Source organism: Phocoena phocoena, chromosome 15 (genome assembly GCF_963924675.1).
Source record: "Phocoena phocoena chromosome 15, mPhoPho1.1, whole genome shotgun sequence".
Taxonomy (NCBI): domain Eukaryota; kingdom Metazoa; phylum Chordata; class Mammalia; order Artiodactyla; family Phocoenidae; genus Phocoena; species Phocoena phocoena.
The window spans coordinates 39,996,205-40,020,507 of NC_089233.1; positions in this window are offsets into that span (position 1 = coordinate 39,996,205).

Here is a 24,303-nt window from a genome sequence, read left to right on the forward strand (position 1 = left end):
GTCAGAAAAGATACTTGATAGAATTTCAATTTTCTTAAATTTACCAAGGCTTGATTTGTGACCCAAGATATGATCTATCCTGGAGAATGTTCCATGAGCAGTAGAGAAAAATGTGTATTCTGTTGTTTTTGGATAGAATGTCCTATAAATATCAATTAAGTCCATCTTGTTTAATGTATCATTTAAAGCTTGTGTTTCCTTATTTATTTTCATTTTGGATGATCTGTCCATTGGTGAAAGTGGGGTGTTAAAGTCCCCTACTATGAATGTGTTACTGTCGATTTCCCCTTTTATGGCTGTTAGTATTTGCCTTATGTATTGAGGTGCTCCTATGTTGGGTGCATAAATATTTATAATTGTTATATCTTCTTCTTGGATCGATCCCTTGATCATTATGTAGTGTCCTTCTTTGTCTCTTCTAATAGTCTTTATTTTAAAGTCTATTTTGTCTGATATGAGAATTGCTACTCCAGCTTTCTTTTGGTTTCCATTTGCATGAAATATCTTTTTCCATCCCCTTACTTTCAGTCTGTATGTGTCTCTAGGTCTGAAGTGGGTCTCTTGTAGACAGCATATATATGGGTCTTGTTTTTGTATCCATTCAGCCAATCTGTGTCTTTTGGTGGGAGCATTTAGTCCATTTACATTTAAGGTAATTATCAATATGTATGTTGCTATTCCCATTTTCTAATTGTTTTGGGTTCGTTATTGTAGGTCTTTTCCTTCTCTTGTGTTTCTTGCCTAGAGAAGTTCCTTTAGCAGTTGTTGTAAAGCTGGTTTGTTGGTGCTGAACTCTCTCAGCTTTTGCTTGTCTGTAAAGGTTTTAATTTCTCCATCAAATCTGAATGAGATCCTTGCTGGGTAGAGTAATCTTGGTTGCAGATTTTTCTCCTTCATCACTTTCAATATGTCCTGCCAGTCCCTTCTGGCTTGCAGAGTTTCTGCTGAAAGATCAGCTGTTAACCTTATGGGGATTCCCTTGTGTGTTATTTGTTGTTTTTCCCTTGCTGCTTTTAATATGTTTTCTTTGTATTTAATTTTTGACAGTTTGATTGATATGTGTCTTGGTGTATTTCTCCTTGGATTTATCCTGTATGGGACTCTCTGTGCTTCCTGGACTTGATTAAATATTTCCTTTCCCGTGTTAGGGAAGTTTTCAACTATAATCTCTTCAAATATTTTCTCAGTCCCTTTCTTTTTCTCTTCTTCTTCTGGAACCCCTATAATCCGAATGTTGGTGTATTTGACGTTGTCCCAGAGGTCTCTGAGACTGTCCTCAGTTCTTTTCATTCTTTTTTCTTTATTCTGCTCTGCAGTAGTTATTTCCACTATTTTATCTTCCAGGTCACTTATCCATTCTTCTGCCTCAGTTATTCTGCTATTGATCCCATCTAGAGTATTTTAAATTTCATTTATTGTGTTGTTCATTGTTGCTTGTTTCCTCTTTAGTTCTTTTAGGTCCTTGTTCAGTGTTTCTTGCATTTTCTCCATTCTATTACCAAGATTTTGGGTCATCTTTACTATCATTATTCTGAATTCTTTTTCAGGTGGACTGCCTATTTCCTCTTCATTTGTTAGGTCTGGTGGGCTTTTATCTTGCTCTTTCATCTGCAGTGTGTTTTTCTGTCTTCTCATTTTGCTTATCTTACTGTGTTTGGGGTCTCCTTTTTGCAGTCTGCAGGTTTGTAGTTCCCGTTGTTTTTGGTGTCTGTCCCCAGTGGCTAAGGTTGGTTCAGTGGGTTGTGTAGGCTTCCTGGTGGAGGGGACTAGTGCCTGTGTTCTGGTGGATGAGGCTGGATCTTGTCTTTCTGGTGGGCAGGTCCACGTCTGGTGGTGTGTTTTGGGGCATCTGTGGATTTATTATGATTTTAGGCAGTCTCTGCTAATGGATGGGGTTGTGTTCCTGTCTTGCTAGTTGTTTGGCATAGGGTGTCCAGCACTGTAGCTTGCTGGTCGTTGAGTGAAGCTGGGCGCTGGTGTTGAGATGGAGATCTCTGGGTGATTTTCGCCATTTGATATTATGTGGAGCTGGGAGGTCTCTTGTTGACCAGTATCCTGAAGTTGGCTCTCCCACCTGAGAGGCAGAGCACTGACTTCTGGCTGCAGCACCAAGAGCCTTTCATCCACTCGGCTCTGAATAAAAGGGAAAAAAAGTAGAAGGAAAGAATTAGTAGAAGAAAGAAAGAAAGGAGGGAGGGAGGGAGGGAGGAAGGAAGGAGGGAATGAAGGAAAAAAGAAAGATAGAAGATAAAGTAAAATAAAATAAAGTAAGATAAAATATAATAAAGTTATTAAAATAAAAAAATAATTATTAAGAGAAAAACAAAAACAAAACGGATGGATAGAGCCCTAGGACAAATGGTGGAAGCAAAGCTATACAGACAAAATCTCACACAGAAGCATACACATACACCCTCACAAATAAAGGAAAAGGGGAAAAAATCATAAATCTTGCTCTCAAAGTCCACCTCCTTAATTTGGGATGATTCGTTGTCTATTCAGGTATTCCACCGATGCAGGGTACATCAAGTTGATTGTGGAGCTTTAATCCGCTGCTTCTGAGGCTGCTGGGAGAGATTTTCCTTTCTCTTCTTTGTTCGCACAGCTCCCGGGCTCAGCTTTGGATTTGGCCCAGCCTCTGCGTGTAGGTCACCGGAGGGCGTCTGTTCTTCGCTCAGACAGGACGCGGTTAAAGGAGCCGCTGATGCGGGGGCTCTGGCGCACTCAGGCCGGGGCGGAGGGAGGGGCACAACGGGCGGAGGGAGGGGCACAGAGTGCGGGGCGGGCCTGCGGCGGCAGAGGCCGGCGTGACGTTGCACCAGCGTGAGGCGTGCCGTGCGTTCTCCCGGGGGAGTTGTCTCTGGATTCCGGGACCCTGGCAGTGGCGGGCTGCACAGGTTCCCCGGAAGGGGGGTGTGGGTAGTGACCTGTGCTCGCACACAGGCTTCTTGGTGGCGGCAGCAGCAGCCTTAGCGTCTCCTGCCAGTCTCTGGGGTCCGCGCTTTTAGCCGCGGCTCGCGCCCGTCTCTGGAGCTCCTTTAAGCAGCGCTCTTAATCCCCTCTCCTCGCGCACCAGGTACGTGGGGGTTTCTTGCCTTTTGGGAGGTCTGAGGTCTTCTGCCAGCGTTCAGTAGGTGTTCTGTAGGAGTTCTGTAGGAGTTGTTCCACGTGTAGATGTATTTCTGGTGTATCTGTGGGGAGGAAGGTGATCTCCGCATCTTACTGTTCCACCATCTTCCCGGAAGCCCCCCATTCTTTGTTTTTTTAGCTTCTTTTCCCATATAGGTCATTACAGAGTATTGAGTGGAGTTCCCTGTGCTATACAGCAGGTCCTTATTAGTTCTCTATTTTATACATAGTAGTGTGTACATGTCAATCCCAAACTCCCAATATATCCGTTCCCCCCACCTTCCCCCGGTAAGTGTAAGTTTGTTTTCTACATCTGTGACTCTGTTTCTGTTTTGTAAATAAGTTCATTTGCATCATTTTTTTAGATTCCACCTATAAGTGATATCATATGATATTTGTCTTTCTCTGTCTGACTTACTTCACTTGGTATGATAATCTCCAGGTCCATCTATGTTGCTGCAAATGGCATGATTTCATTCTTTTTAATGGCTGAGCTTAGGCTTGGGTACTTCTTGCTCTGCGCCCTGCAATCAATGCTGTATTTTCCTTTACCACAGCCCTGGTGTCACCCAGCTGACTTTTACCAGGTATGGTTCCGTAACAGAAGGCTCATTTTTTCTCTGGGGGCTTCTTGATTACAACTCAGCTGGAGGTCAAGGCATTTGGCTTCCAGGGTGTGACTATCCCTCCGTCTCTGTGGCCATTTTCTCACAGACTGCCTGTAGCCCAGAGGAATCTCCTCCTTTTCCACCATTGCCACCCTACCGCCACCAGATGTCAGCTGGGGCCGCAGACACCTGGGGGCTTATCTGGCCCAAGTCCAAGATGCCTTCTCACATCGCCGCCACCTGGGAGCTGAGCTGGGTTGGCGGCCTCTTCAGCTCAGAGGTCTCAGGGCGGTTGACTTCTTAGATGGCAGCTGTCCTCACTCCCCACCCTTGCCCCCTTCCCCCAGGGTGAGCATCCCAAGAGGACCCCCGAGGAGCTGCAGGACTTTTCCCACCTGGCCTGGAAGTGACTCAGCATCTCTGCTGTCTCTGTTAACAAGCGAGTCCCTGGGGTGAAGCCAGGGTCCCAGGCAGGGGACGCAGATCCCGCCACCTCTGTGGGAAGAGGGCTGACAGTTGGCAGATGGTTCTCAAGCCGTGAGGGTGGTGGCGTGAATTTTCCACATTCTTTGTGTCTTCATAGACATTTTGGTGGAAACTTGGGAGAAGCCAGAGGAGAGTCTGGTTTCATCATGTTTAGAGGAAGAATCATCTCCCTGCTGTTGTTTGTGGGGTCTGGTTTGTCCCCCTGGTAGTGGGAGGGAAGCCGGGCACAGGCCGAAGCAGAGGGCTTCCCCTTAGCCAGGCTGACACGTGGGGAGCACAGGAGGGGGAAGCTGGAGGCCTGGTCTAAACAAGGACTTACCTCAGTCTGGAGTGGACCTGCCATTCTGCATTTTAACAAGCTGCCGGGTGATGCTGCCGGGCCACTGGACCACACTGGGAAGAGCAAGGGGCTAAGCCGGGCTTGTGCGCTGGATCCTGCTGGCGTCATATTCCGCATGGGCCATAGGCTAGGAGTGGGCTTTATACTTTTTTTTTTTTTTTTTTTTTTTGCGGTACGCGGGCCTCTCACTGTTGTGGCCTCTCCCGTTGCGGAGCACGGGCTCCGGACGCTCAGGCTCAGCGACCATGGCTCACGGGCCCAGCCGCTCCGCGGCATGTGGGATCTTCCCGGACCGGGGCACGAACCCGTGTCCCCCGCATCGGCAGGTGGACTCTCAACCACTGCGCCACCAGGGAAATCCGGCTTTATACTTTTAAAGGGTTTTAGAAGGACAAAGAGGAGCAGCTGACAGAGACCATCGGTAGCCTGCAAACCTCACTTTGTTTACCATCTGGTCCTTTCCAGAAGATGTCAGCTCACCCCTGATATGAGACGTCCAGAGTTCATGCTGGGCTGGAGCTGTAGCTTCTCTGCTCTTCAGTCCCAGCTCCTGCGACCCACGTGGGGCCTTTGCCTGGGACCCCTGGGGACCCCACGTTGGGCTGCGCACTCGGGGCTGCCTGGGAAAGCTCTTCCCCTTGAACTTTCACCCCTCTGATCCCTCCCCCAACAGCCGTCCCGCTAGTGCTCAGCCTTCAGCGGGCCTGTCCAGCCTTCAGCCCTCACTGAGTGTGGAAGGGGATGGGCTGGGGATGAGGGTGGGATGGGACTGCTGCGATCCCCAGGGTAGAGGAGGGGGATGGACTGGGGGTGAGAGTGTGGGAAGAGGCCGATGTGACCTTGGGGAGTAGTGTCTAAAGCAGAGCCAAGCTTTCACCCTGCCAGGATTAGTCTCCCACACTTACATCTCCTATATGTAGTAGCTGTGGTCATTTTCAAACAAGGCCCCCAATTCTTTGGTACTCCTCCCACTGAGAGGTAGGGTCTCTCTTCCCTTCCCTTGAATCTGGTTCCATGACTGCTTGACCAGGAGAATACAGATGCAGTGCTGCGGTGCCAGTTTTCAGACCCAGGCTTTTCCTTCTCGCCGGCCTCTTGGGGTGTTGCTATGGGAACCCAGCTGCCATGCTGTGAGGAAGCCCAGTAGCCTGGGGGTGCCCGAGGGAGAGGAGGCAAGGCTGCTGGCCTCACCTGGCCACACCTGGCCGAACTCCCAGGGGACAGGAGCCCCGCCTGGGAATAATGGGAGTGAGTCATATTATAGCGGCCTGGTCCGGCCCCACGTGGAGTAGAGATGAGCTGTCCCAGCGCAGCTTGCCCAAACTGCAGATTTGTGAGCAAAACAGTTGACCGGTTGTTTTAAGTTACTGTTTTGCTGAGCAGCGTTGTGTAACTGGGAGATTCACACTGAATCTTTCTGGGCCTGGGCTCACGTGACAAGGCTCCCAGTTGCTCTCCTGGGCCCGGGATGTGTCAGAGCCCAGGAAGCATAGGGTGACAGAGAGAATACAAGCCTCTCCTGCAACAGCTGGATGGGGAGAGCTCACTGGGAGATGACTCACCCACCTTTTGTAACTTCCCGCCTGCTTTTCCCACTGGCAGCAACTCAAAGGCGATGGAAAATACATTTGTCACAAAAACAATATTCGACTCGGCAGAGACACCGTTAGAAGAAATCCCACCTCCTCCAGTATCCGCGCTAGGAGCAAATCATTTAGATGGGCTGTATTTCTCTTATAAATGGGCTTGAGTCATGAGGCTTTTCTGTTAGCACTTGGGGCATGTTTTCCCGTTATCCTAGTTAACCTGCCCTAACGCTGCTCCTTAGGTACTCCTTTGCAGGAGCTCTGTTATATTAACAGATGCATGTTGGGGGGGTGTCTGCAGCCCACGGTGAATTCTTTAAACCACCTCCCTCATCCACAGAGGTGACCTGTGTCAGCCATATTTGCCCAATATGACCCCACCTCTCAGGGCCCAGTGGATCAAACTGGGGTGTGTGTGAGTAGGGGGCATGGGACACTGAGCCCAAACTGTGCTTGTGTCTGTCTCTGAGGGTGGTGGGGAAGGGGGAGGCCCAGTGGCTCAAAGAGAAGGATGTAGCCACACACAGAGGCAAGTGGAGGCTGAGGGTGAAGAGAAATCCAGGGCTCCGTTCCAGCCCTTCCCGGTCCGGCCATTCTTGCTCAGGACTCCCTGGAACCTGACGCCGAGCCTCCTGTGTTACTGATGCTAGCTTGAGCCCATTTCTGTTATTTTCATCACATTGCTGTGCACAGAACTGCTTTCCCAGAGTCACTCTCCTTGACTTGTAGATGTAAAATGGGCCACGAGCTGTGATCTGGAACCAACTCGCTCACCTTTGCTGAGCCCCCTGCTCAGTTCAGGGCAGACAGAGATGAGCAGCACAGGGTCCTGCATGTGCTCCATCTGCCCAGTCCCTGTGAGTCTGTAGAGAATTGCATTGTGGGAAGATCCTCCACCCCCTCAAAGGATGAGGTACCATGGCAACCATGAATGCCAGATCCTGAGTGTACCAAATTTCCATGCTTTTAGTTCCAAAGAAGAAAATTAAAAAGCCACCTAATTTGCTTTCTCTCTTCAAAGGTTATTTTCTATTGAGGGAAAAATAAAAACAAAGTCACAGAATTCTTTTTTGCAAGGTACTTTTGGGGGCCTAGAGTGACCTTTTGAGCAGGTGGAGAGGTCTAAATAAAAACACAAAATCTGAATAAAGCTCTGAGGCGATTGGATGAGGACAAAGTAATGCTTTTTTTTTTTTTTTTTTTTTTTTTTTGTGGTACGCCGGCCTCTCACTGTTGTGGCCTCTCCTGTTGCGGAGCATAGGCTCCGGACGCGCAGGCTCAGGGCCATGGCTCACGGGCCCAGCCGCTCCGTGACATGTGGGATCTTCCCGGACCGGGGCACAAACCCGTGTCCCCTGCATCGGCAGGCGGACTCTCAACCACTGCGTCACCAGGGAAGCCCCTAAGTAATGCTTTTATTTAAGATTCCATCAATGCCAAGGGCAGAGGTTAACTGGTAAACTAATTAATTCCCCAAGCAAGCAGGTATTGAGTGCCTGCTCCGTCCTGGCACTAACCAGGCCAAGGGAGCCCAGGTGTGTGTCAGACACAAGGCTGCTGGGGTCTCATCTCCCATTAGCAGCTTCAATAAAAATGCACGTGTCTGCCGGCTCTTTGCTAGGAGCTTGGAGAAGCCGGAGGAAGTGTGAGACACTGCTCATTCCCTCCAGGGCCTCATCATGCCTGTGGACTCCGAAAGCTTATATAAAAGGACAAAAAGCTCCAGCACAAAACGTGTTCCAAGTTCACATGGGTGGTGCAGATGAGACTTGTCTCTGGGACTCGAGAGGAAGGGCCCGGTGGGCTGGAGTGATCTCGGAAGTCTTCCTGGAGGAGGCAAGTTTTGAGTTGTCCCTTAAATGAGAGATTTTTGTTGGGCGGAGAGATGGAGGGAGGGTGTTCCAAGGGGAGGGTGTTGAAGGTGACACAGTCTGTCTATGTGTCAGTGGCTAGGTTGACCGGCTCCTGTACTGGGAAGCCAGGCTGGGTGTGGGCTCTGGAGGCTCAGGGGACTCTTCAGGGAATGGTAAGCCATGACAAGTTTTGGAATCAAGAGTGGCACATATGAAACTGGTCTCCAGAAATCTCATCCCACCAGGAGTTGACAGCCCAGGTGGAGTGCTGGAGGCCAGAGCCGCGTCTGGGGACGGATGCCGCAGCTGGGTGAGAAGTGCTGGTAATTTCATGAGTGATAGGACCATCTGTAAATGATGTAACAACGAAAGCTGTGGTTGAACATCTGGAATCACCTCTCCCCCTGGTTCTGCAGGGCAGGGTTTTCTTCCGGGGACTGACTTTATTATTTGATGTGATATTATTTGATTATTTGATGGGGTTCAGGACACGCTACCCAAAAGATGGCACCTTGGCATATGGAACCTCCCCAGCTGGAGGAGTTAGAGAAGCGGCAGAAGCAGGAAGGCCACTCTGACGCCCACCCCCACCTGCCCTCCCTTCTTCCCTGAAATAGGTCAGAAAACTCCCGTGTGAGAGATGCCCGCCCTGTGCCAGGAGGAAGGGAGAAATTTTTAGCATCAGAGATGGGGAACTGGGGCCAAGAAATCTGCAAACAAACTTTGCTGAACTCACTCTCACCTTCCCACTTGTGTCTTCACCATGTGCTCACCCAAACCCCTTTGTCTCCTTTACATTCATCACAGATGTATTGATTCTTCATTGACAAGGTATGAGAGCTGCCTGCTCTGGTCACTTCATCAGGTCTTCGTTTTCTCGTGAAGGCTTCCGTGCACGTGTGAAAATTCAAAAAAATGTGTATGCTCTTCTCTTGTTAACCTGGCTTTGTCAGTTTAATTTTTGGAGGCAGCCAAGAACCCTAAGAGAGTCGAGGAAAACTTCTTCCTCCCTTACAGATGCCAATCCCATTTACAGAAACCCCAATGACCATGGGCTTGACCAGGGAGGCTGCCGAATAGCAGGTGAACTTGGCCTGAGAAAGACCACTGCAGTGTCCAAGAAATGGTGCTGGGCTGTATCCCAGGAGGAGAGCAGGGTAGATGTATCACTCAAAGGGCTTGGAAAACCCAGCTGTCCAAGCTCGCAAATCTCGCAGTGTCGCGGGGGCGTGGGGGGGAGGGGTTGGTTAGTGCCCTGCCCATCTGCCCTCCCTGTCACTGTTCGGGCCTGCTGGGCGCAGCCTCCTGCAAATACCTCCAGCTCTCCAGTGGAGGGCGCTCTCTGGCACGCTTGGTTAAGGTGGGCAGGCGGAAGTTAGGGTCCCTGGGAATAGCCCTAACGATGCTGGTATTTGATGGGTACACACCCCATGTCCTCTCCCCTGTCTCAAAGTTGGGACAGCTCTGTGCCCTGTCGTACACCGTCTCCCCGACTGCTCGGCGTGATTGACCCTCAGCTGCCCACAGGATGTCCCAGTCCATCCCACCTCCTTTATTGGGTGGCTTGACTTCCTCCTCCCTGTAGCGGTACTTCCTGGGACCACCTTCCAAATAAACTACTTACACTCAAATTTTCATTTCAGGGTCGGTTTCTAGGGGATCCCAACCCGAGATGAATCAGTCAACACCAGATACCCTGATATCCTGCATCTGGACATTCTCCTTTAGCATCAGGCAAATTGGAGTCACTGCACTTTGGAGCGTGAGTCCACTCTGGGTCTACTTGTCCGGATGCAGGTAAGTTACCGGTGGCTTTGCTGTGGGATGTCCCGCAAGTTCCGTGCCTGCTCTCTCCCGGCCTCTACCTTCACTCTGAGTGTTGTAGTGTCTTCAGGTTTCTGTCAGTCGGGACTTTGCACTGTTTGGTAGCTCTGTGGATCGAAGAGGGTGCATGGTTGCTGTGTGGCATTTGGAGGCAAGGCCAGATCTAGGTATGGAGGGTAGGTGGCAGCAAAGTCTTGGTCATGTCTGTTGGAACTTATCCTCTTTTCCTTAATGTGCTGGAGATGAATTTCAGGCTCACTGTTCCAGGGGTTTGAAAGTCTGTTTCTAGCCATGACTCAGTCTTCCAAAAAGCTAGCATCCCCATCCTCGAGCCCAGCAGTCTCCATAGCCATGTCATTTCTGAGCTGTTTCCACTCAAATTTGAACACTTAAAGCCAACAGTGGGATGATTCCAATCAGAGCAAATTAGGGAGGACTCTTAAATCTTACAAATCCACTTGTTTACACATCTGAGACCAACACTTTTTGGTGCATGTGAGTAAAAGTAATTTGTTAGCTCCCTTGTCTTTTCTTAGTTTCTCTTTCTGAGACTGACTCTTCCATGACTCCTTAGAGAGAAAAGTGAATGGGACTGAACTGTTTCTGGTAAATGATCTCCGAGTAAACAAATCAGACCAAGCCAGGGGACCTATAGAACAGCAGATGTGCATCAAAAAAGTCAGGCAATATGTAATTATGATTTGTTAAGATCAGAAGTGGTTCTAAATAACCAGAAGTAATAGTACTGTTGTCCTTTGGGTAGCACAGTCAATTGCCAAAAGACTTATGAGGGCATTTTTCTTGGGCAATTTTAATCCCAATGATGTTTAAAACTTCTCTGTGAGATTCTAGTTGAGCTCACATCTCAGCTTGTGTGCGCTTCTAAAGTGGACTTTTATGATCTCAGCCATCAGCATGAAATCTTATTCATTTCTTTTAACATTCTCTTTGGACCTATGCTGATTGAGGAGGTAACTTTGAGGACAAAGTTAGAGCAGCACCGTAAGTGACCAGCCCAGCCTTTTTCATTCCAGAGACATCAGAAAATGTGTCTAGTACCAGAAGTTCTCCATAACATGCTGAGAAGTGGTGGGAGCCTTTGATGAAGGGGTGAAAGTGACTTTTGTGGGAGTGTCACCAGCCAGGGTCCTTGGCGTTCCTTAATCAAGGGAAATTGACAAGGGTCCAGACAAGAAATACAGGCAAGGCTTTATTGGGGCCCCTGCTGCAGCAGGAGGGAGTGAAAACAAGTAACAGGTTCCCCTGCTCATTCTCCGAGGGGGTGAGGGGGTTCCTTACATGGGGCGAGGGTAGGGGCAGGTCCAGGGGTCAGGCCAGAGGAGTGGCTTAGGTGGTTTACCCACCCATTTGGTGGTGGTGTGTGCAGGGGGCATGCACAGTTCCCCGCTTTTGCTCCCAACACCCTGTTTTTGCTCCCAGCTCTTCAGAAGTGGCAGCTGGGTTTTTGGTCTTTTGGTGTCTTGTCCATAATTTGCCCTAACTGCATATGCACACAGATATTTTTGGTCACTCATAGTTTCTTTGTATTTTGTTGCTGGCGGAGGTGTTTGTCCAGGTGCAAGCTCTGCAGCAAAGGTTCCCAGGTCCCAGGTCCCAGCCTGTGTCAGGAGAAGAGGGGAGGAGGGAGATTGGATAAAGTTACTAGAATGTGTACATGTATGAACCATGCCCCTTTTTGTACTAGATCTCTAGAAATTACAATAAAGACATAAAACACATCTATTACACCTCTATAAAATTGCAAGTATAACCCGTATTACCCTTCATGGACCTGAAATTATGAGGAATGCATGAAAGCCAGAAGGGAGATGAGATCAGATTGAAAGTGAAGTTCACTAATCAAGCCACGTGCAGGTGAGATTCTTTAAATGGTGGGAGCAGTCCAGGGGTGCTGCCTGAGGGCTCCCGCAGAGCTCCAAGCTTGAGGTTGGGGAGGCAGAGAGAGAGGAGTTCTTGGGGTCATCCGTCCAGGTGATTGATGGCGTATTGCTAGAGCAGCCAAGTGTGGGAGCAGGCAGGTGGGAGCAGAGAGCATGGGTACTCAGGAAAGAGGGTAGTGTACCAGGTAGCTGCTGATACTATGGGTTGACGAGCTACTGACAGATCTGACATAACATCTTGATATTTACCAAACACCTGTAGCATTCCCATCGAAGTTGGGAACAAGACAGAAGTAGCACAATCAACATTACTATTAAACGTACTGGAGGCCAATCCAACAGGACAGGCAAAAATGAGGCATTTGGAGATGATACGATTACCTAGAAAATCAAAGAAAATCGAGTGACAAATGACTATAGATTTCTAGAAAGTGGTCTGGCATAAGATCAACATAAAAAGATCAAAAGATTTCTTCAACATTTCCAATAACAGATTAGAAAATGTAATACTAAATAAGATTCCATAGCCATAAAACTAAAAAATATCTAGTAATAAATGTAACAACATCCAAGTTCTACATGAAAAAATTATAAATTCTTATTAAATGTCACCAGTTTGAGTAAATGAAGAGCCATACTATTTCTATACTATTTTTCAGTTCTCACTAAATTAACCCATACAACACAAACAGGATTTTAAGAAAGCATATGATGAAGTGTATGACAGGGTTCTTGCATTACCAGCTATAAAATATTGATAAATCATGATATGCATCATGTCTATTATATACAATAAATTAGAAGCCAAAAGTACAAATAATTATAAACACATTAGAAGAAAATATAGGGACATTTGTTAATAATCTTGAGATAGGAAAATTTTCTTAAGCGAGACACAAATTGCATAAGGCATAATTGGTGGTTTTTGATGGATGACATGCAAATTAAAACTGCAGTAGAAGTGGTAGCACAAAACCATTGAATTACAACAATGTAATGACCAGAAAATATCTGTAACATCGGGCAGTTAAATCATTAATACTGTGAAAGGCACTCCAAAAAGCAATCATAAAAAAGATAAAACAATGCTATGTAAAAATGAGTGAATCACAAAATTACCGTATATTCAGAAGTGGAGATAAACTATCAAATATATTCCACTTTATTTCTCCATGCCTGATCTTCTCGCTCCAATTGGGGCCCTGTGATTTTGCCCACTCTAGGAAGCTTAATATGAACGAGTACATCACGTGGTTTCTTTAGGTTGATGCCAGTCCCATTTGGGTAAAATGCCTAGACTTTCTGTCTTCCACCCCTACCTTCCTCCTCCCTAAGGTGCAGCTGGGTGTGTGAGTGAAAGGGTGGCTCGTGTGGCCTCCTGATGATGACAGGCAGAGGGTTTACTTGTTGACTTCTGGGTCCTCCCTCACGGTGCCTCAGTCCTTATACTGACGACTCTCCAGGTGCCACGTGTCCATCGGCCTCTGCAGCTCAGGTCTGCATCGCTGTCTCTCTCAGCCTGGTCAACACCTGGGGCCCCTTCTGGCTCACCAGGCCCCACTACTGCACTTGCTATGTCCCCTTTCCCCCGAGGTCTAGCTCTGTTCTCAAGCCACGTGGGCCATCCTGCCACTCTTACTACAAGGAAGCCTTAGGGTTAGGGTTAGCGTTAGGTGAGCGAGCCACCTGGAGAGGCTGCAGGAAACTCTGGGTTCCAGCCCTGCCACATGTGGGGTTGCCAGATAAAATTCAAGATGCCCGGTTAAATTCACATTCCAGATAAACAACAAATAATAATTTTTTAGTATAAGTATGTCCCAAGTATTGCGCATCTCGAAAATTGTAGAGTGCACAGTTATGTTACGGAGTCCAAGCTCGCTCTGCTCCCCGCACGACAGGCCGGTGAATTGGAGACGAGGTGTTGAGGCAAGGAATGTGACCGAGAGGATGGCCGACTAGTGTCTCAAAATAACCGTCTTATGGGGTCTGGTTGCTGGTTTCCTTTATGGAATCAGAGAGGGAAGTAAAGTAAAAAGGCGGAATAGAGAGGGAGAGGCAGGGAGGAAGTAAAGTAAAAAGGACCATCAGTCTTGCAAAACATCTCCTGGAATGGCCAGCCTCTGGAGGGGATGTGTTAATTTCCTCTTCCTTGCAGCCATCTGGCAGGTGGGCAGGGTTCCCTGAGGCAGGCCTTTCTGTACGATTATAATAACAAAAGCAACAAAAATAATAACAAAAGCAGCAAAAAGCAAAGGATCTGTCAAAGAAACAGATCCAACATGGAGTCAAAACTGGCTCTTCCCTGTTACAGTTACACGAAAAACGTATTCATTGTTTATCTCCCAGGGAGCTGAGGGCTGCTTGGGAGAGTTTAACTCAAACCTCACCCCATCCCCCCTTCCTCTGCCTGGCACTCGGCCACCTTGCACACTGGGTTGACTTAGGTGTGCCACCCCTGCTGGGGCGCAGGTGAGCGCGGGGCCTGGCTCCTTCCACAGTCTGCAAGGGAAGCGAGGTTGAGGTTCTGCTGCCTTTGGCTTCCCCCTCCAGTTTATACACATGTCTCAGCTCCTACAACCCAGAGCAGTTAAACTAAACACATTCCTTTCTCAGCTGGAACTATCCTCCCTTCTCTTCCCCATCTCCAAGGTCCCCTCTTAGGTCCTCCAGACTCCTGAGGGAGGGAGATGAAGGAATTTAGAAAATCCCCTTTTCTCTGCACAAAGCCTGGCTTTGGAGGCCATTATCTCTTCATAACTCAAACCTCACAGAACAGCTCTTCTCTAAAGAAAAAGGAAAAATCCACTGTAAGATTAGAACGTTGCCCAAAGGGAACGCTGCACGTTTTATCAAAATGCGATGCGCAAGAATGATGATTTAAACCAAACCAAACCAAACCGAAGCACACTTTCCCCACTCCCACCCCCAAACTCTGAAGTGGAATCAGGAAAGACACAGGAAATGTCTGAATCTGAACATTGATTCTTGGTATCACCGCTGTAGATAATTCTAAAACCCCTCCCTGGTCCCCAACCCCAAGGGTAGCTGAATTCCTCATGCTGACTAGGGAAAGTCGGCTAAGGTATAATTTTTCAAGAAGTTAGAAACGTGACATACAAATATAAAATGAATACATGTCCGAGATTTTATTTAGCTCATTAATTATTGAAGGAGCCACTCAGTTAAAACAGATTCAAATCAGAATTTGAGTTACAGAGAGTTATATTCTCTCTGGGACAAAATCTATTTGCATCGCTGCAGACAAGAACCATTTACATTGCTACTAGCTGTCTTTAATTTAACTGCTACCCCTACAGGCATGTAATATAGCCTAATCAATGGCAAGTCAGTTAAAGGCATACACCTCTGTAGAATTTGATCATGCCAAGGCAATGCCCAGATAGCCAGTGAAGGGAGACCCAGGGATCTCTTTTAACCATTCTCAAATCTTGGACAGTTTTTTCCTGAAAAATTATAATATTCTCAAAAAAACGTTTAACCTGTTACAAATACTGAAAGATAATAAGTTCAGAGAGGAAATATAAATGGCTAATAAATACAAGAGTGAATGTTCAATCTCACCAGCGTATGCATGGGAAACCCATATTAAAACAGTGTAAGAATTTTTATGAGTTACTATCCAGGGTGAGGAAGCAGATACCCATACTTTGATGTTAGAAGTAGAAATTGGTTACATTTTCTTGAGTACAATTTGGTTGTGTCGATTGAAATTTTAAATGCGTCCATCTTTGGCCCAGCCATTTCACTTATCGGTCTATCTCCTAAAGAAATATTCACAAACATGCAAACGACGGATCATGAAGGCATCATTAATTCATGTATCCAATATTCATAAAGTGCCTACTGTATGCCAAGCTCAGAGATGCTTCTGAGACATCAGTGAACAAACCAGGCAAAGATCCCTGCCCTCATGGAACTTGTGTTCTCACGGGAGTAGATAGACAGGAAGCAATTAATATAAGGAATGTGATAATTCTCTAGTATTTTAACGGTTTAATTTAAAAAAAATTTTTGGCTGTGTTGGGTCTTCATTGCTGCGTGTGGGCTTTCTCTAGTTGCAGTGAGCGTGGGCTACCCTTCTTTGTGGTGCATGGGCTTCTCATGGCGGTGGCTTCTCTTGTTGCGGAGTACAGGCTCTAGGCACGCAGGCTTCAGTAGTTGTGGCTCGCGGGCTCTAGAGCGCAGGCTCGGTAGTTGTGCATGCGGGCTTAGTTGCTCCGCAGCATGTGGGATCTTCCCGGACCAGGGATCAAACCCGTGTCCCCTGCGTTGGCAGGAGGATTCTTAACCACTGTGCCACCAGGGAAGTCCTTCTCTAGTATTTTAGACCGTAGTAAGTATGAGGGAGTGAAGGGCAGGAAAAAGTTTTCCTTGACCCTCTTAGAGTCTCTGGCTGGGTCTGAAAATTCAACAAAGATGAACAGGACAGAGGCATACAGATTTACTTGAAATATGTTTTCTGTGATGTGGGAACCTTCATAAGGAAACGAGGACTCGAGGAAAACGTTAGACCTGAGTATTCTGATGCTGGGTTTGGTAAAGAGACAGTCTTAGGCTGAAGAGTAAGAAAGACCATTGCCCCTCCTCTCCACTCTCTCCGCACCAGCACACCGCGCCCCCCCCCCACCCCCCCCCCCGCCGTTCGTCCCACCCTCCCCCCAGAACTGAGAAGCAGAGACACCGAGAGCAAGGATAACGGAATCGGACTCAGCCTCTGTCTTGGGGAGGTGGAGGAAGCAGACAAACCTGGCTCGCCATGAGGTGAGGGGGAGGGGGGTCACCGGAGAGGCGTGGGAACCTGGACGGGGATAGCATTTTCTCATAATACCTCTCGATGGAAAGTGAGGTTGTGAAGTCAGACATTGGCGTTAGCATTTAGGGTCCCCAGGGAAGCGCTAATTTTGACAGATCTTGGAGGAAGCTAGTCCCGCAAAACACACAATCAACCCGATGTCCTGAGGAAGGGGCTCGGTGTTTAATTCACTGTTTGGGTACCAGCCCCTCATGTCATCTTGAGCAGGTCACTCCGCTTTCCCAGGCTTCACTTTCCTTCTAGTGGCGAAAGGAGGGAACAGCACGGGTCCATTGTCAGCACCTGTGGGTCTGTGCTTCCTCCTGTCTCGGGCAGCCTCACCCATTTCACTTGGGCAAATGTGTGCACCCCCTTCCTTCACCATGGTGGCAGCTCTTTGGCAACTGTTCCTGTGGTCTCTCTGCAAGGGTTCTTGCTGTTGACTCGGCGCCAACCTCAGGGCGCGAGACAGGAGAGTGGTGATCCGGCTGCTCCCTGGCGGTTGAGAGGTGGGTTTGGACCAGGTGAACCTGAGGGAAAGAACATTACAATGAGCGTGTGGGAGCAGTGAGACCATCCGTGGGATGGTAGGTACAGCGTAAGGGAGATGCTTCCTGCTTCCTGTGTTCTCCCTGCCGGCTCCTCCAGGCTGGCTGCCCCCCCAGAACTGTGCTACTTCATTATCTTTGCCGATACAGATTAATGGTAGTCCTTCAGCTCCTGAATGAGTGAAAAGAGAAGCTGTGTGTGAGTCACCCAGGGTCTTCTTCTAAACCTTGCTGGAAACTAAGCTGTGTTTTTTATGACTTCTGTGCTTCGCAGGGGCTCTAATTTCCCCTGTTGTCAACCATTACGGCACTTTAAACAGAAGAGTAAAACCACACGGCACGTTAACCTTTGCAAATGGCACAGCCAGATGATGCCTTCGTAAGCGCGTGCTGATGGGAAATGAGACACAGCTTTAATTATCTCAAAACTCATGCCCTGTGCTTTGCATAGCTTCCCCGCGTGGCCCACGCGACACTTCGGAGGGGTCACAGACAACGCCGGCTCTGTCCTTCGCCCCTGGAGGTGGGGAGAGGGGCTGTCACAAACGTCCCGTGTAGAGCAGGAGGGGTCGTCCGACCAGTTCTCACAGCCCCCTTGCTCTGGGCCACACTGACTCCCTCCTGGATTATTGCAGTAGCTTTGTGCATGGCGCCTGTGTCTACAGCTGCCCCACAGTATATTTTCCAGCAGCAACCAGAGGGATCCTTTGACAACATAAGTGAGATCATGTCACTGCTCCTCAAAGCCCACCCAGGCCCCCATCTCACTCTCACAAAGTCTTTGCAATGCCCTCTCCCGACTCACGCTCACTGCACGGGCCTTTGCACTGGCTGTTCCCTCTGCCAGGAATCCTCTTCACCAGATTTCCACAGGACCCCTTCCCTCACCTCCTTCAGGCTTTTATTCAAGTGCTAGCTTTCCAGTGAGCTCTTTCCTGCTCTAAAGATGCAAATGTATGCCTCACATTCCCTTTCCTCTTTCTTAATACTGACCAGCATCTAACATGTCATTTAAAAATTTAAGGCAAATGTCCACTGGTTATTTTCAAAATCACCAGTGTTGTATACAACATTTAAACAAATAAATTACATTTATATCACATATATCATATATATGTGATTATATACATACGTATATACTATATCATATATAATTTATATATAAATATATATTTGATCATATAATTTATATATAACTTATATAAATAAATTACATCTATATCATTAAATATATCATATATAATACTTATCACTGTTATCATTTACTGTTTATCTCCCCCACGTGAAATAAGCTTCATGAAGATGGGACTTTTTGTCTGTTTTGTTCCCTATTCTTGGGATTATATACTTTGCATCAGTGTTTCTCACACTTTAACATGCCTGAGAATCACCAAGGCATCTCTCTAAAATGGAGATTCTAATTTGGTAGCTTTGGTGTGGGACCTGAGACTGCCTCCCTAACAACCTCAGGTGGCCCACACCTGGAATAGCAGGGCTGGAGTCCATGTGGATCCCTGCCTAGAGCCAGGGCCAGTAGTTGTGTTCTTTCTAGCCAAGTTCAAAAGCCCAGGGCTGGGCTGACGGTATCAGAATCACGTGGGAGAGCTTTAAGGTACAGGTTCTGGGCTGTGATGTTACCGGTCAGCAGTAGGGCCTGGGAATCTTCTTTTGTGAAGCTCTCCAGGTGACTGGAGCGCACACCCAGGTGGTTACCTGCTGCTGGAGAGAAATTAAGAATTTCTTGCATGTGTGAATGTGATTCTGATTTTGCCAACTTGTCTTCTAGTGAGTACAAAATGAAAATTGATGTCTCCATTGAAAATCAAAAAATTTTCTTTCTCCTCCTTTGCATCATTTGGTTGGCCTCCAAAAGAATCTAATGATTTCAACAGAGAAAAAAGGAAAACGAGTATAAGCAACTCAGAATATCCCCATTTGTCACTTTAAAATTCTATTTAGTGTTATGAAAATAACACAAGTGCATGAGAAACCATAAAAAGGTATACAATGAAAATCTAGTTTTTCTTCCACCCTGGATTTCCAGTCTCATTCCTTGGAGGAAATGATTGTCAACTGTTTCTTGTGAACATTTATAGAAAATTTCTAGACACACACACATTTTTTTTTCTTGTTAAAAAGAAAAAAGGGAAATGTGACCAAATCTCTTGTCCCAGGCTTCTTCTTGTTTCCGTGTGTCCTGTTAGCCACGCATGGCAGGCTGTATTTCCTAAGATGGCTGCCACCCTGAGATGCCCTGAGACTGAGGTGTGGGACCTGTGGTCCTTTCCTTTGAATCTGGGTGGGCTTGTGACTATGTTGGGAGTGACACCGTGTGATTTTTGAGGCTAGAACATAAAAAGTGATATCATCTGGTCCTCTCGGGATGCCCGGTATGGAACTCCATCACCGTGTTGTGGGGAAGTAGAGGGGCCACACGGAGAAGCCGTATTGAGGCTTTTTGGGCCAACAGTCCTAGCTTAAGTCCCAGCCAACAGCTAACATCAATCTCCAGAAATGTGTGGGCATGTGAGTCAGATGATTCCAGCTCCCAGCCTCCAGACACTCCAGCATGAAGCGGAGATGGGCTGCCAAGATATTGGAGACAAAATTTCCTAATCCTACTTAAAGGCACCACAGCGGGGGTTACAGGAGGATGGTATTAAACTGAGCATCACTCGTAGGTGACCTTGGGCCAGTCAGTTTGTATGCGTCACACTAGGCCAGGCAATGCTGCGGTTAAAAACAAGTCTTCACATCGTACAACTTGACATCGTCAATGTTCATTTTTTCACTCCCATTACAGTCCAGTGAATGTCAGGTGGCCCTCCTCCACATCATGACTCAGGGATCCAGTTTCCTTCCATGTGGCGGCTTTTCTATCTTCTAGAGCCTCCTTGGAATCCTGTACTGTATCTTCTTCATGTCACTAGAGAGCCTGGAGGATGGCCTAGGAGATCTTATGGCTGTGTCATTCTGCCCACAGTCTGCTAGCCAAGACCCAAGCATCTGGCCCTAGCCCTAACTGCGGACTTCTGGAGTACTCAGGGAGAGCATCCAGCCAGCTCCGGCCACACACTGCCTCTGTGTCCTCTCTGTGCATGAGGGTAGTAACAACACTGGCCTCACCAGGCAGCTGTGAGGATCAAAATGTAAGAAGTTGCCTCGTCTCTGAAGGAGTCGATAGGACCGTACACATTTTAGGTATTACGGTGTTTCCCATCAGAGAAGGATACCTGAGTGGATGGACACTTTGTACCATCATTCTGGGGTCCCTGTGGGCACTGGGCAGTGATAATCCCTTGTCCCTCCCCGGGGCTATCCTGTATCCTAACCACTGGCAACTGTGACCCTAATACCAAAAATCACGTCTCCCCAGTGGGGAGGAGAACATTTTACAAAGAGCAGCCCACCCTCATGTTATTCAAGCTCAAAGAAAGGAGAGTCAGGAACGCAGCCAGCCCCTCACCAGGCAAAGTTCAAGTGGTGCATTAAGCAGAGATGCACTTGTTCTGTCTTCAGCTTCGTGCTACGCTGGGGCCTACCCAGACTCTGTTTCCATAGCAGCATGTAGACTTCATATAAACAAGAAAAAGATTAAGTTAAAGAAGCTGAAAACAAAGAATGTCGGTTCTTTCAGATCCTGGTTGGCCACCAGGCTTTCTCATCCATTTCCTCAGTAAGATGCTTACATTTGAGGGAGCCCAGTCTTTTCGTCTGTACGATGATGACACCTGAGCTGCCTAGATGAAGCAGTAGTGGAGAGGCTCCCTTAGGGAAACGCTCTGGAGGGGGCTTTATAAACCACATAAGGTGTGCTAGGTCTGGGTGGGTAATGGTGCTTCTCCTTCTGTTTATTGCTTGAGAAGCAAGGGCAGTGGCCTCATCGTGCAGCTCTATAAAGTCACAGCCGCTTTTCTGATTATACATTTTCTGTAGAAAACTTGGAAAATGCAGGAAAGTCTAATTATAGCTTCTGTTTACTGAATAATTTCTGTATTCAATGGATTCACCCCCACAGGATGGGGAGTAGATCCTGCCCTTCTGCTTGCATAACAGACAGCTGAGCAGATCTGTTAGCGTCAAGGCAGTTGGGCCCCTTGCTCCGTCCATCTGTTTCCAAAGCAAGCAGCTCAGCAATTTCACAGCGTGAGTCCAGAGTCTTTAAAATGTCCATTTCCTTTGACCCTATAAATTTCTTTCTAAGAATATTTCCTGAATATATAATCCTAAGCACAGCCCAGATTTATGGCCAAAGATTCAAAGATGGCCGCTGCAGGTTTATTTATACAAAGCGAGAAGCTGAAAACGTAAATACATGTCATTAAAGCAATGGTTAAGTAAATCATGGAACATTCAGGCGGTAGAATATTATGTGATTCCTAAGAATAATATTTATGTTATACTTTTAATGATATCGGAAATTGTTCATTACATAAATATTCACAGGATGGTGAATGCTATATATAGTTTTATCTCAGCTGTGCTCGAAATGCATAGAAAAATGCCAGCAAAGAAATAGGCCAAGAGGAGCTGTATTGCGTCCGGATGGTGGAAACATGAGACAATTTTGTGCCTGCCCCACCTCACCGCAACCCCTACCCCTGCTTTTCCGTAATACTTGTTAAAAGTTTCTACGTGGAGCAAGATAAGAAAAAATAAACTGCAAAACAAAAATTTCAAAACCCTGCGAATCCCCTCTCACACTGACGTTCCCTATTTCAATTTTGTCGCACTTGTTTACAATTTCATTTGCTTTTTCTTATAAATGCTATGTTGCCGTTGGTGCCATAAGCACTAGGTGAAATTCAATCCAAAAATATGTAAAAACTGGAGCCACCCACACGCCAAGTCTTCACCTGCAGAGCGGAATCTTCAAAGGAACTGAAGAGTTAAGTGGTTCTCATGTTCAATTCCCACCCTCAGGCACAGGTCAGAAAGCACAATCAAATGCTTTACATAACATGCATCATACCTTTTGCAAACAAGGTTAAGAGGAAAAGGAACTAAAATCATGGATCCAGTTTTAGCAGCAGCCTGAACCTCCATGAAGAATCAGCTCAACTTAGAGGACCAGTTTGCTGAGGATGAGAACAGATCGGGCTTCCTTTAGAATCTGACAACCCCTGAGAACGTTCAGGGGAGTTTCATGTGAGTGGAGACTGAAGGTCCCTTCGAGGAATCTGCAGGGACGAAAGTCAATGCAACAACCTCCGGGAAGGCTGTGCAAACCCCAGCATCAGAAGAGGACAAAACGTCCCAAACAGGACAGAGTGTTCCCAGCAGCCTCCTGTCTACCTCACCTGTTCTTGCTGGCTCCCCACAAAGCCCTCGAGAAGACTAAGCTCCATGTGGAATGGCTTCTGAGAAGAAGCCGAAAAAGTCTGACATGTACTAAATATCATGCAATTATCCATTTGTGCCAGGTGCAAAGGCAAGGATAGTATTCGCTCTAAGGGTCAATGTTTTACGAGGCCTTGCCGAGCCTTGACAACCGGGACCCTACAGATGTTCACCCTGCATCTTTCCTGGTGGGGGAGATGAGTCAAGCATAGATTTCTGTTATTAGAAATTGCCTCACAACTCAAAATAAGATTGAGGTTTTGCTCAGAGGGTAGACTCTGAATGCAGTGGTGTTTGCTAATCCTGGGAATCTCGAGACACCCACACTCAGAAGGGAGCTTTGTTTCTTCCTCATCTTTTCCGACTAGTGTCTGACTGCAGATCAAGGAAGACTGGTGAGAAGTCTACCACGGGCCTTAAACCTTTCTGGGACCAGGAGTATTTGTTAAGGAGGATGTCGTACATGGGATCGTCTAGTTTTGAGACTCAACCACACTTGACTTGCACTGAGAAGACGTTCATTCCCTTGTGTCTCTCATGATGTGGTTCCCGGTTCCCAGCTTTGGTCTCTCCTCCTCTGACCCCACGAGGGGCTCACCAGCTCCCCTTACCTTCCTGGGCGTGTTCTCAAATTTCCCTGGTGGTCTCTCTGACCAGTTCTGCTAAAGGCACTGCCTTTTTTTTCTGTGCACATAAGTACTCGTGGCAGGCGCCGTCACGTCTCCTGTCTTGGAGTCCCTGCTGTGGTGACCTGACTCGTACCCCTGCACTCTCCAAGTCCTGGAAAGCAGCTCTGCCCTTGCAGGATCCTTGGCAGATGTTAGTCCCTCCTTGGAACCCATGTCTAGGTCTTTCTGGTGCCAACCTTGCCTAAGTCTCACCCCCTCCCTTTCCCTCCCCGTGGGAGGGTCGCCAGGACTGTTGTCACCTCTGCTGTTTCACTTTGGGGCCCCAGCTTTCAGATGCTTTCCTGAAATTCAACGTGTTATTGACCTACTCTGAGGACAGCTGCAGGGAGATACCTCCTCCTTAGAAAGGAGCTTTTTAGGTAACTCATTTCCGCCCCTCAGACCCAGGAGGTGAGGGTGACTCACTCAGCTTGCTGCTGCCCAGGAGCTACTGCAGGTTCAAGAGTGGACTTCGGGGGGGGGGAGGGTTTTTCCCTTTTTCTTCTTTTATCCCCCCAGCTTTATTGAGGTATAATTGATGGAGGTATAATGGACAAATACAATGTTATGTATTTAAAGTGCACAAGGTGGTGATTCGATTCATGTAGACACTATGAAGTGATTACCAAGGTCAAGTTAATTAACACCTCCATCACCTCACATAGTTACCTTTCTTTGTGGTGAGAGCACTTAAGATCCACTTTCTTAGCAAATTTCAAGTATACAGTACAGTATTATTACTATAGTCCCTGTGCTGTACACGGAATCCCCAGAACTTACTCATCCAATAACTGAGGTTTTGTACCCTCTCACCAGCATCTCCCCATTTCCGCCACCCACCAGCTCCTGGCGACCACCGCTCCACTCTCTCTTTCAATGAGTTCAACTTTTCCTTGCTTTCAGATTCCACATGTGGTACCATCCAGTATTTGTCTCTGGTTTAACGTTAGCTTCTGTTCATTTTGTGTGAGCGAGACTGAAACAAGATGCACAAGCAGAGACGGATCTCCCTGCACACAAGGCAGGTCATTCAGGAAAGCAAGACCAAACTGCGAGGATGATCTTGCGATGACTGGGCTTGTACTGTCCAAGTATCCTCACCGACGTCATGAGGTTTCACAGTCAACTGTGAAGCACGTGCATCTTCCGAAATAGAAAAACAAACCTCGGGTTGTCCAAGGAGCATGTCCTCCAGGTGCGGGGTAGC